This window comes from Castor canadensis, chromosome 9 (genome assembly GCF_047511655.1).
Source record: "Castor canadensis chromosome 9, mCasCan1.hap1v2, whole genome shotgun sequence".
Lineage (NCBI taxonomy): Eukaryota > Metazoa > Chordata > Mammalia > Rodentia > Castoridae > Castor > Castor canadensis.
The window spans coordinates 87,857,620-87,872,887 of NC_133394.1; the positions used below are offsets into that span (position 1 = coordinate 87,857,620).

The 15,268-nt window shown below is 37.4% G+C and overlaps 1 protein-coding gene across 2 annotated transcripts in view; it reads right to left on the minus strand.

Annotated features, from left to right (window-relative positions):
- Positions 1 to 15,268, minus strand: part of Cfap299 (cilia and flagella associated protein 299) — a 642,304-nt gene that overhangs the window by 18,316 nt on the left and 608,720 nt on the right. The window lies entirely within an intron of this gene.

Below are 15,268 nucleotides of genomic sequence, written 5' to 3' on the forward strand. Positions count from 1 at the left end.
TTTTCATTATATTTCCCAAGGAATGGGGAAACTACTTATGCGTACTTGAGTGGTTGCCTTATGGCAGACGGGGTATCGTGTATTCTAGTACAACACCTTTATGAAGTTGTTCTCATTTCATATGCAAGGCAAGGAGACTAGGCCAGGTCAACTAGCTTGGTTAAGGTCCTGCGACTAATATGTCATGTAGATAATATTTCAACTCAGATCTGTGTGTTTCAAAGCACATGTGTGCTCTTTCAATTATTCAACATTGCCTTCTAACATTTTATCTTTTAAAAAAATCTCCTATGGTAACTTCCTATTTTTCCCAATATTGCTTTATACTTGCTTATGAAAACTAAATATAATATTGTCATTTGAACTGAAAAGATCCATAATACACTTAATTTACAGATCTTATTCCTAGTAACACATTTCTAATATTATGTTTGCTTTTAAAGTGACAGACACAAAGACAACATATACAGCATATAAGCCAATCTGCCTTTCAAATATTTGTAGCATTTGCTTTAAATCAGTTTCCCCTGATTCTATTTGTGGATTGTTTTGCTCTCTCATTACCCCCCTCACTCTTTTTGAGAGAGGATTTCACTGATTAAACTCACTCTGAGTTTTAATCTTTTTTTGAGGCCTCACTATTACTACTTCTGTGATATTACCTGAAAATGTAATAGGTTTGCCGTCAAATTTTTCTATACTTAAAAAGGATTGATTACATAGATTGTATATTTATGTAGGGGGGACAGAATGGAGAGTCTTGGAGAGAGAGAACTATTCGCTTCCTTTTCCTACTACTTTTTCTATGGCTAACAGATAAAATGTCTGCCTTTTTATTAGGCACAGAATAAGGAACAGTGGTTTTCCAATCATATCTGTGTTTTTAGTTAGTCTTTTAGACAGCAGGAGAGACTCTTTGATTGAATACAGAGACAAGCAGTTGAGCATTCATGCCCATGCTGGTCCACACTTTAGCTAGTCTTCATGAATGAAGTATATACCATGGCAGAATCAGCCACTAGTATGGCAATGGCAGGGGAAAAACCTGTGGTTCTGATGATATAGTCACTTTTGTGATAAAAGCATTAGCACCTAATTTGATTCTGTATTCATCCAAGCTAGGTTTATTAATAGTTTAACCCATAAGAAAGAAGATAGTTTGACTTCCATTTTATTGACTCTTCAGTTAGAAGATTGCTAAACTGGAATGGGAGACACTGTATGATTTTTCAACTTGACAGATATGTCTTTCTAAGTGATTATTTATGAGATGTATAGATATAGATAATCCCAGCAAAAGGATTGAGTCATAATGCTTAGAGTTGCATGGTTTATATCACACATTCCTATCTTGCTGCTCAGACCTCAGATTAAAAGCTTCTTGAAAATCCCAGAAGATCTTATATTTATAAGATTATAAATTATAATTATATTTATATTAAAAAATTAATTTGTATAGCACATGGTACTTTTAAAGAAGTGATTTAAGTTGTTTGTCAATACTTTTTTTTTCCTCCTAAGCATGTACAAAAACAATTCTAATAGCTAACAAATAGTATTTAATAAAGAAACTAACAATTACTTAACAATTACCATGTGCTAGGGTACTGCTGTGAGCCCATTGAATTTTCTCATCTAATCTTACTAAGTATAAAATTATCCATTAAAAATATAGAACTGACAGAGAAATGGCATCACTTGGGTTCTAACATTAGAGCCTGTTCTGTTGTACATACACACTGTACTTCCTTCCACATACTATTGGCTTTGCCCACCTGAAGCTCTTCCACAGCTAATGCTAGCTACTCACCAAAATACAAATTTTTCAACTTTTTCTTGGGAAGACCGCCAGACTACAACTCAAATCTTCCTTTCTATGTAATGATGTGATTAACAGAGATTTAGCCAATGGAATATGGGTAAAAGTAGTATTTGCTGGTAGTTGAGTTAATTAATTAATTTGGAAAATTGAACTTTTCAGGTTATTCCTAAGAGTTATATAATTTTGATTATTATTGTAAGTTGGATATTTATTATATTTTCAGGATGATTACTATTATTTAAGGAACACATATTCTTCTTGTATAAACATTTTTATCTGGTTATTTTAAGAGAACTTCATTATTAATTCCAACTGTTTTTTTTTTCCCCCTGTGGATTCTTTGGTTTGTTGAGTACTCAACTATAGAATCTGTAATAATAGAGGTACTGCTGATAATAAAATGGTGTCTTCGTTTCCAAAATGAGTCCCTTAAAATTTCCAAATCTTACAGAATAAGGATGAGTGAAATAGAAACAAATCATTTTAAGGTAGCTTTAAGTTATAAAAAAGAGTAAGGTATAGACTCAAATGAATACTTTTTCAAGTTTTATTAATTCTTTTTCATGTGATGGATTTTTGTGACAATTTTAATTTTAAAGAATATCTTTACACTGGAAGCATTGCTCAAGTAGTAGAGTGCCTGCCTTGCAAACATGAAGCTCTGTGTTCAAACACCAGTACCACCAAAAATATAGCTTTAAAAAACTTGAAACTCATCAGTTTTATTCCTGTCTCTACAGTTAAAGTTCATAAGTTTGATATTGTCTTTGATCAACATCAAATGCCAGAAGATGTATATTAATACTATCAAATTTCCTTTTAGAAAAAATAAAATAGAAAGTACTGTTGAGACCTAAAGGGAGGATCAGTGAAATTGAGGCTATGGTAAATGTGGATAAGTCCTCTGTCAGGTTAATAAGAGAATAAGTAACTGAATTGGGATTAATCTGATTAAGGGAGAAATATACATGTCTGAAATGCCTTTGATTATCAATGTACACTTTAGAAAAATGAAGGTCAGGAAGGTTCATTCCTGGGGAGACTGCCAGTAGGAATGGGGAGGGCATAAGGAAAGGGTGAATGAAGGTGAGTATGGTACATGTAGTTTGTATTCATGTATGAAAATAGAATAACGAAACCTGTCGAATTAGTTCTAAGAAGGGGGAGAAAAGGGAGAACGATGAAGGGAGTGAATCTAAGATACATTGTAGCACATGTGTAAATATCACAATGCATCCATGCATCCCCCTGAGTGACTATTATATGCTAATAAAATGTTTTAAAAGGGGTGAAAGGCATTTTAAGCAGAGAAAAACCAGGGGAAAAGGCATACACACATAAAACATTATGAAACTTTTGTGAAAATGTAAGTTTTTCAGTTTAATTAGATCATGGAAGGTAATGGAGGTTAAGGAAGTTGACATCAGCAGACAAACAGATCATCACGGACCTTATATGAAATAGGATGATGGCTGGACTCTTTCTAGAAGATAGGTAGCCATGAAAAAATGTTTTAACAATGAGGAAGTTTGATAAAAGAAAAAGTACTTTTATGAAGACAAATTTGGAAGCAATATAGAGAATTACTTTGAGAGTGAGTGAAACTTACAGTAGTCCAAGCAATCCTGAAGTATACTTATGGATGAAAATAAAGGATTGGATTTGAGAAGATCCTAACCACTGTGACAGAAGGACTTATGTGACAGGCAAGAACGAGAGAATATTCTGATATTTCTGGTTGGATTCCTGATGGATGGAATCATTTACTAGATATAAAATACAAGAGAAGGAACAGATTGCAGAAGGCATGGGATAGTTCAGTTTGAACATGGTGAACTTTAGATTCATGTGAAACATCCAAGACAAAAGCCGGGATCTTGGTTTGTGTTGTTATGGTTCCATTTCCAATACTTCCTCTTAGCTCATACCTAACACATGGTAGATGCTGAATGCATACTAATTGTGTTACAGATTAAGGATGAATTTCTGAAGCTTCAGAGAGTTTTCTCTGATGAAATAGTAGACCTGCTTAACTTCAAAGGGGCAACCAATATGGCCAAAGAACACACAGAAAAAGACATATTTTTGGAACACAAATAGGAATCAGCAAAAGAAAGTAAAAAGCAATAATCTGAAACCAGAATTAATTTAAATTAGAAGGAACCAGCAGAGACTTGTTGCAAAAATTGAAGAAAGGTAAATATGCCAAGAAAGCACACCTTAAAAAAGACAATATCTGGGGATATATCTCAATGGTAGTGCACTTGCCATTCTTGCATAAGGCTTTGAGTTGGATTCTCTGCTCTGCTAAAACAAACCCTTACATAAATAAGCAAACATAACAGTGACAATTCATAAACTAGATAAATTATGAGCAGAGTCAATAAAAATTGGCACTTGGAATAATATTACAGGAGATCACTAGAAAGAATGTAGTGGGAGAAAAAGTCAGTTAAGAGAGAGTTAAAGGAAAGGTGAGAAAAGATTACTGAATAAAAGTAATTCCTTTAAAAACTTACTTGTGAAAGAAAGAAGAAAACTATGATAACATTTCAAAGGAAGTGTTTTACTTCCTTTGTAGACAAGGTTTATTTTACTTAAGATAGAATAATCTTATATAAAAAGGTTCTGTCATAGGAAATGATATATGAGTAGATATATCTAATATGAACATTATGATATTTCTTTATATATGTAGATTAACTTAATTTTTTTGTGAAATAAGTTTATATTTATATGAGGCAAATCAGAGGTGACATTTATAAAGCATGGATTATCAACTTTGACCATGTGTGTTGCATACATGTTTTTACCACAGCCATGAACAACCTCTTTCCCACTCGAACACATTCTTTTTTATACACCTTCAAACCCTAATTATCTTTTTGCTTAAATCCCACCAACTCTGTAAAAACCTTTCTTGATTGCTTCAAACAGAAGGGATCCCACGATCTGGTGTACGTTCATGGAGCCAATCGTTTGGCAGTTAAACTAAGATCTCCCATTTGATGTCTCTTTATTGTTCCTTGTAGTTGTCTCTGATGCCTTTTCTTGTGTTTCAAGCTGTCGTCCCGGCCGGATTGTGAACTTGCTGAGGGCTGGCACTTGCCCATCTCTAGCATCTTTGCAGCTTTTCTAGCACCTAGCACAATGGCGTGTGCATAACAGATGCTCACTAAACACTTGCTGTTTCATTTACAGTTTCCCAATACAGAGCTGTGTCATCTAGAAGTTCCAAAGTCCACTAGTCAACAAATAACAATTAGGTGACTGACCCAACGGAACCAGCACTGTGTTCAGTATCATAAAGAGTTAAGAGCTGGTGCATTTTCCAGAGAATCTTAAAAATGCATGCAGGCGGCAGTAGCCTATGAAGCAGTAAGAGTACAAAACAATTGTGTGCACAGACGTTGAGTGAAACTGGATAAGGGAAGTGAAATAGCTGACACTCATGGCTTGTATATCTCTGTTCCCTCAGCATCTGGGACCCTCGGAAGGTGTTTGTTCTAGGACCATATCAGTCTCTCCTCAACTGAAAGCCTTTGGTAGGTGCCATGTGCCCTCCCAGAGCTCCATGGATACTGTCCATCATTGGTCCTGGTTCAGGACCCATTGGGGTTTGGAAATAGCTTCTGCTGCTCTTTGTTGAAGGGTTGGATCCTTCACCATAGCCTGGGGTAGAGCCCTGCCTGCACCCTACCTGCATCTGAGAAGGTCAGATCCACAGTAGGGCTATCTTGGGTAGGGTGTCTCCTGGAGCACGGATGTGTCTACAAGCAGTCACTGTAGGGCTAGAATCTTCACATTTCTAGACACTGTTGCAAGTCATTTTGTACCGTGCTTTGCCAGCTGCATTTCCCAGGGACTGACCCCTTCTGCTCTACCTGATGCTCCCAGTTTTGAAATTTTATTTTTATTTATTTATTTAGAGTCAGGGTCTCTCTATATAGCCCAGGCTGACCTCAAACAATCTTTCTGCCTCAGTCTCCCAAGTGTGAGCATTATGGGTGTGTGCCACCAAGCCTGGCTTCCAATATTTAAGCCCTACATTTCTAAGATGTTTCTTCCATTCTGCTACCTTAGAACCTAAGTCTCATCTCCTTAGATCTAGACAGAATTTCCCTGTCACCTGGAGTTGATTCACAGCCTTGGGCCTGTCCTGGGGCACCACTCTCACTTTAGCTGCTTTTTCTTGGCTCTCAGTCCCTTAGCTTCTACTGTGCCAGCATGATGGGTTAGAGGTCCCAGCTGGGGCTAGTAGGTGAGAATGTGAACGGATGTGGGCACCTTAGTTTTCTGCTTCCTGTGTCTATTACAAGATGTGCATGTGTGAGATCATACATGTGAAAACGCTTTGCAAACTCTAAGGTTATTCATTTATTTTCCTGACTAGAAATACAACTCATGTTTACTCTTGAATGTGAATGCAGGGGCTAGGGGTGCAACTCAGTGGCAGATTAACTTAATTTTAATAAGAGCACTGAATTTTATTACTATTTTACCACATAAATAAAAGATAAAAGAACAGAACCTGAGAGAGAATAATTAAATTTTCAAGCTCATATATCTAATGTATGTGTACCAGAACAATCTCAGAGCTAGACTATAGAATCTAAAACAAATGCACATTTCAACTGCTATTCTTTGATTACTTTTCACCTACGCTACAATTTTGACTGTGAGACCTTTGGTTCCTTGGCTCATTGCTTTTTTCTCCTAATTTACAATCACTTCTTTGTGTCTTTCTTGATTTATCCCTGATTCACAAAACACTGGCCCAAAGCCTCAGCTTTCGTGCTCTATAGATTCTCTTTACCCTGAAAAATATCAGTTGTAGATCTATTAAAATGTCTGCGTCCTCTCTCTGCATGTGGTCTTCTGATAACTCTTACTGAAAAAACACAATTGTATCATTGGTGTAATCCTCAATTCCTAATCTCTAACCTCAGGACTGCTCTTGCTACAGCAGAGTAATTTGTTATATTTTTCTAGTCACCTTTCACAATTGCTCATCAAACTATTTATGTCTCCTATTCCTTCTCTTTCCTCCTTACTCTCAGAAAATGGTTTAACCTTTTTGCTTTATTAAGAAAATAAAGGACTTTAAATGGACATATGGCTATCATCCTATCTTATGATTAAGAAATTTATTTATATTAATAATATCTCTCATCTCTTTCCATTCAACTCAAAAGCATGCTCCCCTCTTCCTTTCCAAGATAAAAATCATCTCTATAAGCATTCTAAATTTCATCTCTTATTGCAGCTCTAGTCTCTTCAATCATCCAAATTTTCTCTTACATAATCACTCACATCACCAGGCTTTTCCCTAGAACTTGAAAACGTGAATGATTCTAACTAAACAAAGAACGGAAAGACAATGTTCATTGACAAAATGAATGACATATGCCTACCTATACCATTACTGTTTATGAGCCAGTTGATTATACAAATCCTGTTTTCAGCTATTCTTGAGGGATTCCAAGATGGCGGCTAGAGTTAGGAAGCAGAAAGCGACTCTCCTATAGTGAAATCTTGGAGAGACGCTGGAAACACACTTTGCAGGCATAATCACTGAGAAAAGGCATAACATTGACCCCTCCACATCTCCAGCCGGTGCAGAGAATCTCCACTTCATGTTAAACGGAGAAACCAGGAGGGCCCCCGGGGCCGCCAGTGGCCGGCGCCCATACGGCTTGGGAAGATGGGGACCAGGTGAGCTTCGTGGTACCGCGGTACCCCCACAGACAAGCCTAGGCCAGAGCAGCATAGCCCCCGGACAGACTGACCTCCACCCAGGAAAAAAAGAGAAACTGAGTAATAAGCAATAAGAACAGTTAAGACAGGCTGGAAAGAGGGTGGGGCACCCTGAGTGCTGAAGATTGGGGGAAGGGAATCCTTCCCGGGACTGTAAATAAACAAGCCGGGCGGGCCAGAGAGCCTCTGGCGGGAGCGGGGCGCACACCCAGCAACCAGGAGCGGGAAAGCTTGTGAAAGTGGAGGAGGGAGGAAAACTCCACAGGAGAGGAGGGAAGACCCACTTCCCACTTGAACTGGTAATAAACATGGCAGCTGGCAGGAGCAGCAGCACCGCCCAGTAAGCAGGAGCAGGAAAGCTTCTGAAAGTGGCAGTGGGAGGAAAACTTCAGAGGAGAGGGGGGAAGACCCACCTCCCACATGAACTGTAAATAAACACGCAGGCCTGACAATGCGGGGGCAGTGTCACCTTTCCCAGTGCTTGGAAAGGGGAAAGCCTGTAGCAGAGGCTCCTGCACAGGAGAACTCTGAGCAAACAAAGCCTGTGCGACCAGGTGAGTGTTAGCTCACCCCAGAGATCTGCATAAATAATGCCGCCAGCTACAGGCTGAGAGCAGCAGGCAGGCAAGCCACAGTTGCAGATACCACTCTCAGAACTGTCTCCAGATGCTTTTTTTTTTTTCTTTTTCTCCCTACCTTTGATGAGAGAACAACCGAATTACACCTGCAAGCCGAAAAACTTACTGAAACTGTATTGCATTTGAACTTGGGACACTTGGTGGGGCTTTTGTGTGTGTGTGTGTGTGTGTGTGTATGTGTGTGTGAGTGTGTAGTTTTGTTCTACTTTATGCATCCCCTTTGATGAGACAACTACAGAACAACATCTGAGGCACCAACTCCAGGACTGGAGATTGAGACGGACACCCAAATTATTCAGACTGAAACTGCATTGCATATAAACTTGGAAGTTTTTTGGTTTTTTTTTTTAATTAATTTTCTATTTTCCATTTTATTTTAATTCATTTTTATATATAGATATTACTTTCATTTACTTATTTTTTATTTTTTTAATCTTTGATTTTCAATCCTCTCTCTGTCTCTCTAATGTCTGTTCAGCTTACTGTCGATTAGTACACTAACACTCCCTGTTTATACCTTTGAAACTCTCTTGTCTGATACCTTGTTCTGCTTTCTCCCTCTTGTCTGTATATTTGTTTTCCCCTTTTCTTTAACTTCTTGCTTTCCATCTCAGCTTACCCTTCCATTCTAAATATTACCATTGTTATTATTACAAGCTAGAAAATACTTAATTGCACACAGTACAGGGACAGTAACAACACCAAGGACAATGACGGGAAGACAGAAAAAACAGGGAACCCAGTTTCCACACAGCAAAAAAATTAGTACAGGAACCAGAGGGGAATGAAGAGAACAGAAACTCAGATCCAGACTCCAACAAAATGAAGATAAACTATGCCAAAGGACCCAATGAAGCCCACAAGAATAATTTAAAAGAAGACATACTACAAGTACTCAATGAGAATTTTATAGAGATGATACTGGATGGGGTCAACCAAAATGTACAGGAGACTCTCAAGAAATTCCAAGACAATAAAAATAGAGAATTTGAAAAAGCAAAAGAAGAAATAAAGGAAACCATAGAAGCACTGTATAAACACCAAAGTGAAAGAGAGAACACAATGAATAAACGGATAAATGAACTCAGGACAAAAATAGACAACAATAAAGAAGAAAACTGCCGGATATGGAAAACCTCAGAAAAAAGAACAAAACAGAACTGCAAAACAAAACAGAAGGCCAATCCAGCAGAATAGAACAAACAGAAGACAGAATCTCAGAACTTGAAGATGAAATGGTAATTAAAGGAAAAACTGAAGAACTATTAATTAAACAACTCAAGACCTGTGAAAAGAAAATGCAAGAACTCACTGACTCCATCAAAATACCAAACTTGAGAATCATGGGCATTGAAGAAGGAGAAGACGTGCAAGCGAAGTGAATGCGTAATATATTCAACAAAATAATAATGGAAAATTTCCCAAATCTAGAGAAAGATATTCCCATACAAATGCAAGAGGCCTCCAGGACACCAAACAGACCAGATCAAAATAGAACTACTCCACGACATATCATTATTAAAACAACAAGTTCAGAAACTAAGGAAAGAATATTGAAGGCTGTAAGAGAGAAAAAACAAGTAACATGCAAAGGTAAACCCATCAAAATCACAGCAGACTTCTCAACAGAAACATTAAAAGCAAGAAGAGCATGGGGTGAGATCTTCTGGGCACTGAATGAAAATAACTTCAACCCCAGGATACTCTACCCAGCAAAGCTATCATTCAAAATAGATGGAGCAATAAAAGTCTTCCATGATAAGCAGAAACTAAAACAATATGTGACCACAAAGCCACCATTACAAAAGATTCTGCAAGGGATCCTGCACACAGAAAGTGACACCCAACTTAACCATGAAAAGGCAGGCAGCACCAAACCACAGGATAAGAAAAAGCAAGACAGTAGAGAGTAACATCAAGTTAGGTACACACAATCAAACCTTCAAACAACTAAGACAACTAAATGGCAGGAATCACCACATACCTATCAGTACTAATGCTTAATGTTAATGGACTTAATTCACCCATCAAAAGACACCGTTTGACAAAATGGATTAAAAAAGAAGATCCAACAATTTGTTGCTTACAGGAGACTCATCTCACCGACAGAAATAAGCATATGCTTAGGATGAAAGGCTGGAAGAAGATTTACCAAGCCAATGGCCCCCGAAAACAGGCAGGAGTAGCAATACTTATCTCTGACAAAGTAGACTTCAAACCTACATTGATCAAACGAGATAAAGAAGGACATTCCATACTAATAAAAGGGGAAATAGACCAAAAGGAAATAATAATCATCAATCTGTATGCACCCAATGTCAATGCACCCAATTTCATCAAACATACCCTGAAAGACCAAAAAGCATATATAAATGCCAACACAGTGGTTGTGGGAGACTTTAACACCCCATTATCATCAATAGATAGGTCATCCAAACAAAAACTCAATAAAGAAATCCAAGATCTAAAATATGCAATAGATCAAGTGGACCTAGTAGATGTCTACAGAACATTTCATCCAACCTCTAAACAATATACATTCTTCTCAGCAGCCCATGGAACCTTCTCCAAAATGGATCATATCCTAGGGCACAAAGCAAGCCTCAGCAAATATAAGAAAATAGAAATAATACCGTGCATACTATCTGACCACAATGCAGTAAAAGTAGAACTCAACAACAAAAGTAAAGACAAAAAACATGCAAACAGTTGGAAACTAAATAACTCATTACTTAATGAAGAATGGATCATCGATGCAATAAAAGAGGAAATTAAAAAGTTCCTAGAAGTCAATGAAAATGAAAACACAACCTACCGGAACCTATGGGACACAGCTGAGGCAGTCTTGAGAGGAAAGTTTATAGCCATGAGTGCATATATTAAAAAGATTGAAAGATCCCAAATCAATGACCTAATGATACATCTCAAACTCCTAGAAAAACAAGAACAAGCAAATCCCAAAACAAATAGAAGGAGAGAAATAATAAAAATAAGAGCTGAAATCAACAAAATAGAAACCAAAAAAACCATACAAAGAATTAATGAAACAAAAAGTTGGTTCTTTGAAAAAATAAACAAGATCGATAGACCCCTGGCAAACCTGACTAAAATGAGGAGAGAAAAAAACCCAAATTAGTAGAATTAGGAATGCAAAAGGGGAGATAACAACAAACACCAAGGAAGTCCAGGAAATCATCAGAGACTACTTTGAGAACCTATATTCAAATAAATTTGAAAATCTAAAAGAAATGGACAGATTTCTAGATACATATGATCATCCAAAACTGAACCGAGGAAATTAATCACCTGAATAGACCTATAACACAAAATGAAATTGAAGCAGCAATCAAGAGTCTCCCCAAAAAGAAAAGTCCAGGACCTGATGGATTCTCTGCTGAATTCTATCAGACCTTTAAAGAAGAACTGATACCAACCCTCCTTAAACTGTTCCACGAAATAGAAAGGGAAGGAAAACTGCCAAACACATTTTATGAAGCCAGTATTACATTTATCCCCAAACCAGGCAAAGACACCTCCAAAAAGGAGAACTATAGGCCAATCTCCTTAATGAACATTGATGCAAAAATCCTCAACAAAATAATGGCAAACCGAATTCAGCAACACATCAAAAAGATTATTCAGCATGACCAAGTAGGCTTCATCCCAGGGATGCAGGGGTGGTTCAACATACGAAAATCAATAAACGTAATAAACCACATTAACAGAAGCAAAGACAAAGATCACTTGATCATCTCAATAGATGCACAAAAAGCCTTTGATAAGATCCAACATCATTTCATGATAAAAGCTCTAAGAAAACTAGGAATTGAAGGAAAGTACCTCAACATTATAAAAGCTATATATGACAAACCTACAGCCAGCATTACACTTAATGGAGAAAAACTAAAACCATTTCCTCTAAAATCAGGAACCAGACAAGGATGCCCACTATCTCCACTCCTATTCAACATAGTACTGGAATTCCTAGCCAGAGCAATTAGGCAAGAAGAAGGAATAAAAGGAATACAAATAGGTAAAGAAACTGTCAAAATATCCCTATTTGCAGACGATATGATCCTATACCTTAAAGACCCAAAAAACTATACTCAGAAGCTTCTAGACATCATCAATAGCTATAGCAAGGTAGCAGGTTATAAAATCAACATAGAAAAATCATTAGCATTTCTATACACTAACAATGAGCAAACTGAAAAAGAATGTATGAAAACAATTCCATTTACAATAGCCTCAAAAAAAAATCAAATACCTAGGTGTAAACCTAACAAAAGATGTGCAAGACCTCTACAAGGAAAACTATACACTTCTGAAGAAAGAGATTGAGGAAGACTATAGAAAGTGGAGAGATCTCCCATGCTCATGGATTGGTAGAATCAACATAGTAAAAATGTCGATACTCCCAAAAGTAATCTACATGTTTAATGCAATTCCCATCAAAATTCCAATGACATTCATTAAAGAGATTGAAAAATCTACTGTTAAATTTATATGGAAACACAAGAGGCCACGAATAGCCAAGGCAATACTCAGTCAAAAGAACAATGCAGGAGGTATCACAATACCTGACTTCAAACTATATTACAAAGCAATAACAATAAAAACAGCATGGTACTGGCACAAAAACAGACATGAAGACCAGTAGAACAGAATAGAGGATCCAGATATGAAGCCACACAACTATAAGCAACTTATCTTTGACAAAGGAGCTAAAAATATATGATGGAGAAATAGCAGCATCTTCAACAAAAACTGCTGGGAAAACTGGTTAGCAGTCTGCAAAAAACTGAAACTAGATCCATGTATATCACCCTATACCAAGATTAACTCAAAATGGATCAAGGATCTTAATATCAGACCCCAAACTCTTAAGTTGATACAAGAAAGAGTAGGAAATACTCTGGAGTTAGTAGGTATAGGTAAGAACTTTCCCAATGAAACCCCAGCGGCACAGCAACTAAGAGATAGCATAGATAAATGGGACCTCATAAAACTAAAAAGCTTCTGTTCATCAAAAGAAATGGTCTCTAAACTGAAGAGAACACCCACAGAGTGGGAGAAAATATTTGCCAATTATACATCAGACAAAGGACTGATAACCAGAATATACAGGGAACTTAAAAAATTAAATTCTCCCAAAACTAATGAACCAATAAAGAAATGGGCATGTGAACTAAACAGAACTTTCTCAAAAGAAGAAATTCAAATGGCCAGAAAACACATGAAAAAATACTCACCATCTCTAGCAATAAAGGAAATGCAAATTAAAACCACACTAAGATTCCACCTCACCCCTGTTAGAATAGCCATCATCAGCAACACCACCAACAACAGGTGTTGGCGAGGATGCGGGGAAAAAGGAACCCTCTTACACTGTTGGTGGGAATGTAGACTAGTACAACCACTCTGGAAAAAAATTTGGAGGCTACTTAAAAAGCTGGACATCGATCTACCATTTGATCCAGCAATACCACTCTTGGGGATATACCCAAAAGACTGTTACTCCAGAGGCACCTGCACATCCATGTTTATTGTGGCACTATTCACAATAGCCAAGTTATGGAAACAGCCAAGATGCCCCAGCACTGACGAATGGATTAAGAAAATGTGGTATCTATACACAATGGAATTTTATGCAGCCATGAAGAAGAATGAAATGTTATCATTCGCTGGTAAATGGATGGAATTGGAGAACATCATTCTTAGTGAGGTTAGCCTGGCCCAAAAGACCAAAAATCGTATGTTCTCCCTCATATGTGGACATTAGATCAAGGGCAAACACAACAAGGGTATTGGACTATGAGCACATGATAAAAGCGAGAGCACACAAGGAAGGGGTGAGGATAGGTAAGACACCTAAAAAACTAGCTAGCATTTGTTGCCCTTAATGCAGAGAAACTAAAGCAGATACCTTAAAGCAACTGAGGCCAATAGGAAAAGGGGAACAGGTACTAGAAAAAAGGTTAGATCAAAAAGAATTAACCTAGAAGGTAACACCCACGCACAGGAAATCAATGTGAGTCAATACCCTGTATAGGTATCCTTATCTCAACCAGCAAAAACCCTTGTTCCTTCCTATTATTGCTTATACTCTACAACAAAATAAGAAATAAGGGCAAAATAGTTTCTGCTGGGTATTGGGGGGGGGAGAGGGAGGGAGGGAGTGGGTGGTAAGGGAGGGGGTGGTGGCAGGGGGGAGAAATGAACCAAGCCTTGTATGCACATATGAATAATAAAAGAAAAAAAAATAATTAAAATGAAGAACTGAGTACAGTGGTTGTGCCTATAATCCCAGCTACATGGGAGGTTGAAGAGAGGAGGATCCCAGTCCAAGGTGGCACCAGGCAAAAGCGTGAGTCCCTGCCTGAAAAATAACTAAGATCTTCAAGTGACTATAGAACACTAATAATGATTTTAGCAGTTTCAATCTCCAGTATGTTAAATATTGAGAGGAGAAAAAGGAAACCACTATTACATGAACTTCAAATTAGACGTCATCTATAACACATCATTAAAATTAGAGCTATCAAGTTTTAAGAGATTTTTGGTTTCAAAAACAATCAACAGGTTATAGTGATTCAGAAAGAGTTTTGTTTCGATGTTCATTAGTAATGTGGCACTTTTTTGTTTTACGTAGTTGAAATAGTGGACCTTTATAATACCCAAGACTCCCAAAAGACCAAAACTCATATGTTCTCCCTCATATGTGGACATTAGATCAAGGTGTAAACACAACACTGGGATTGGACTTTGAGCACATGATAAAAGTGAGAGCACACAAGGGAGGGGTGAGGATAGGTAAGACACCTAAAAAATTAGCTAGCATTTGTTGCCCTTAACTCAGAGAAACAAAAGCAGATACCTTAAATGCAACTGAGGCCAATAGGAAAAGGGGACCAGGAACTAGAGAAAAGGTGAGATCAAAAAGAATTAACCTAGAAGGTAACACACATGCACAGGAAATTAATGTGAGTCAACTCCCTGTATAGCTATCCTTATCTCAACTAGCAAAAACCCTTGTTCCTTCCTATTATGG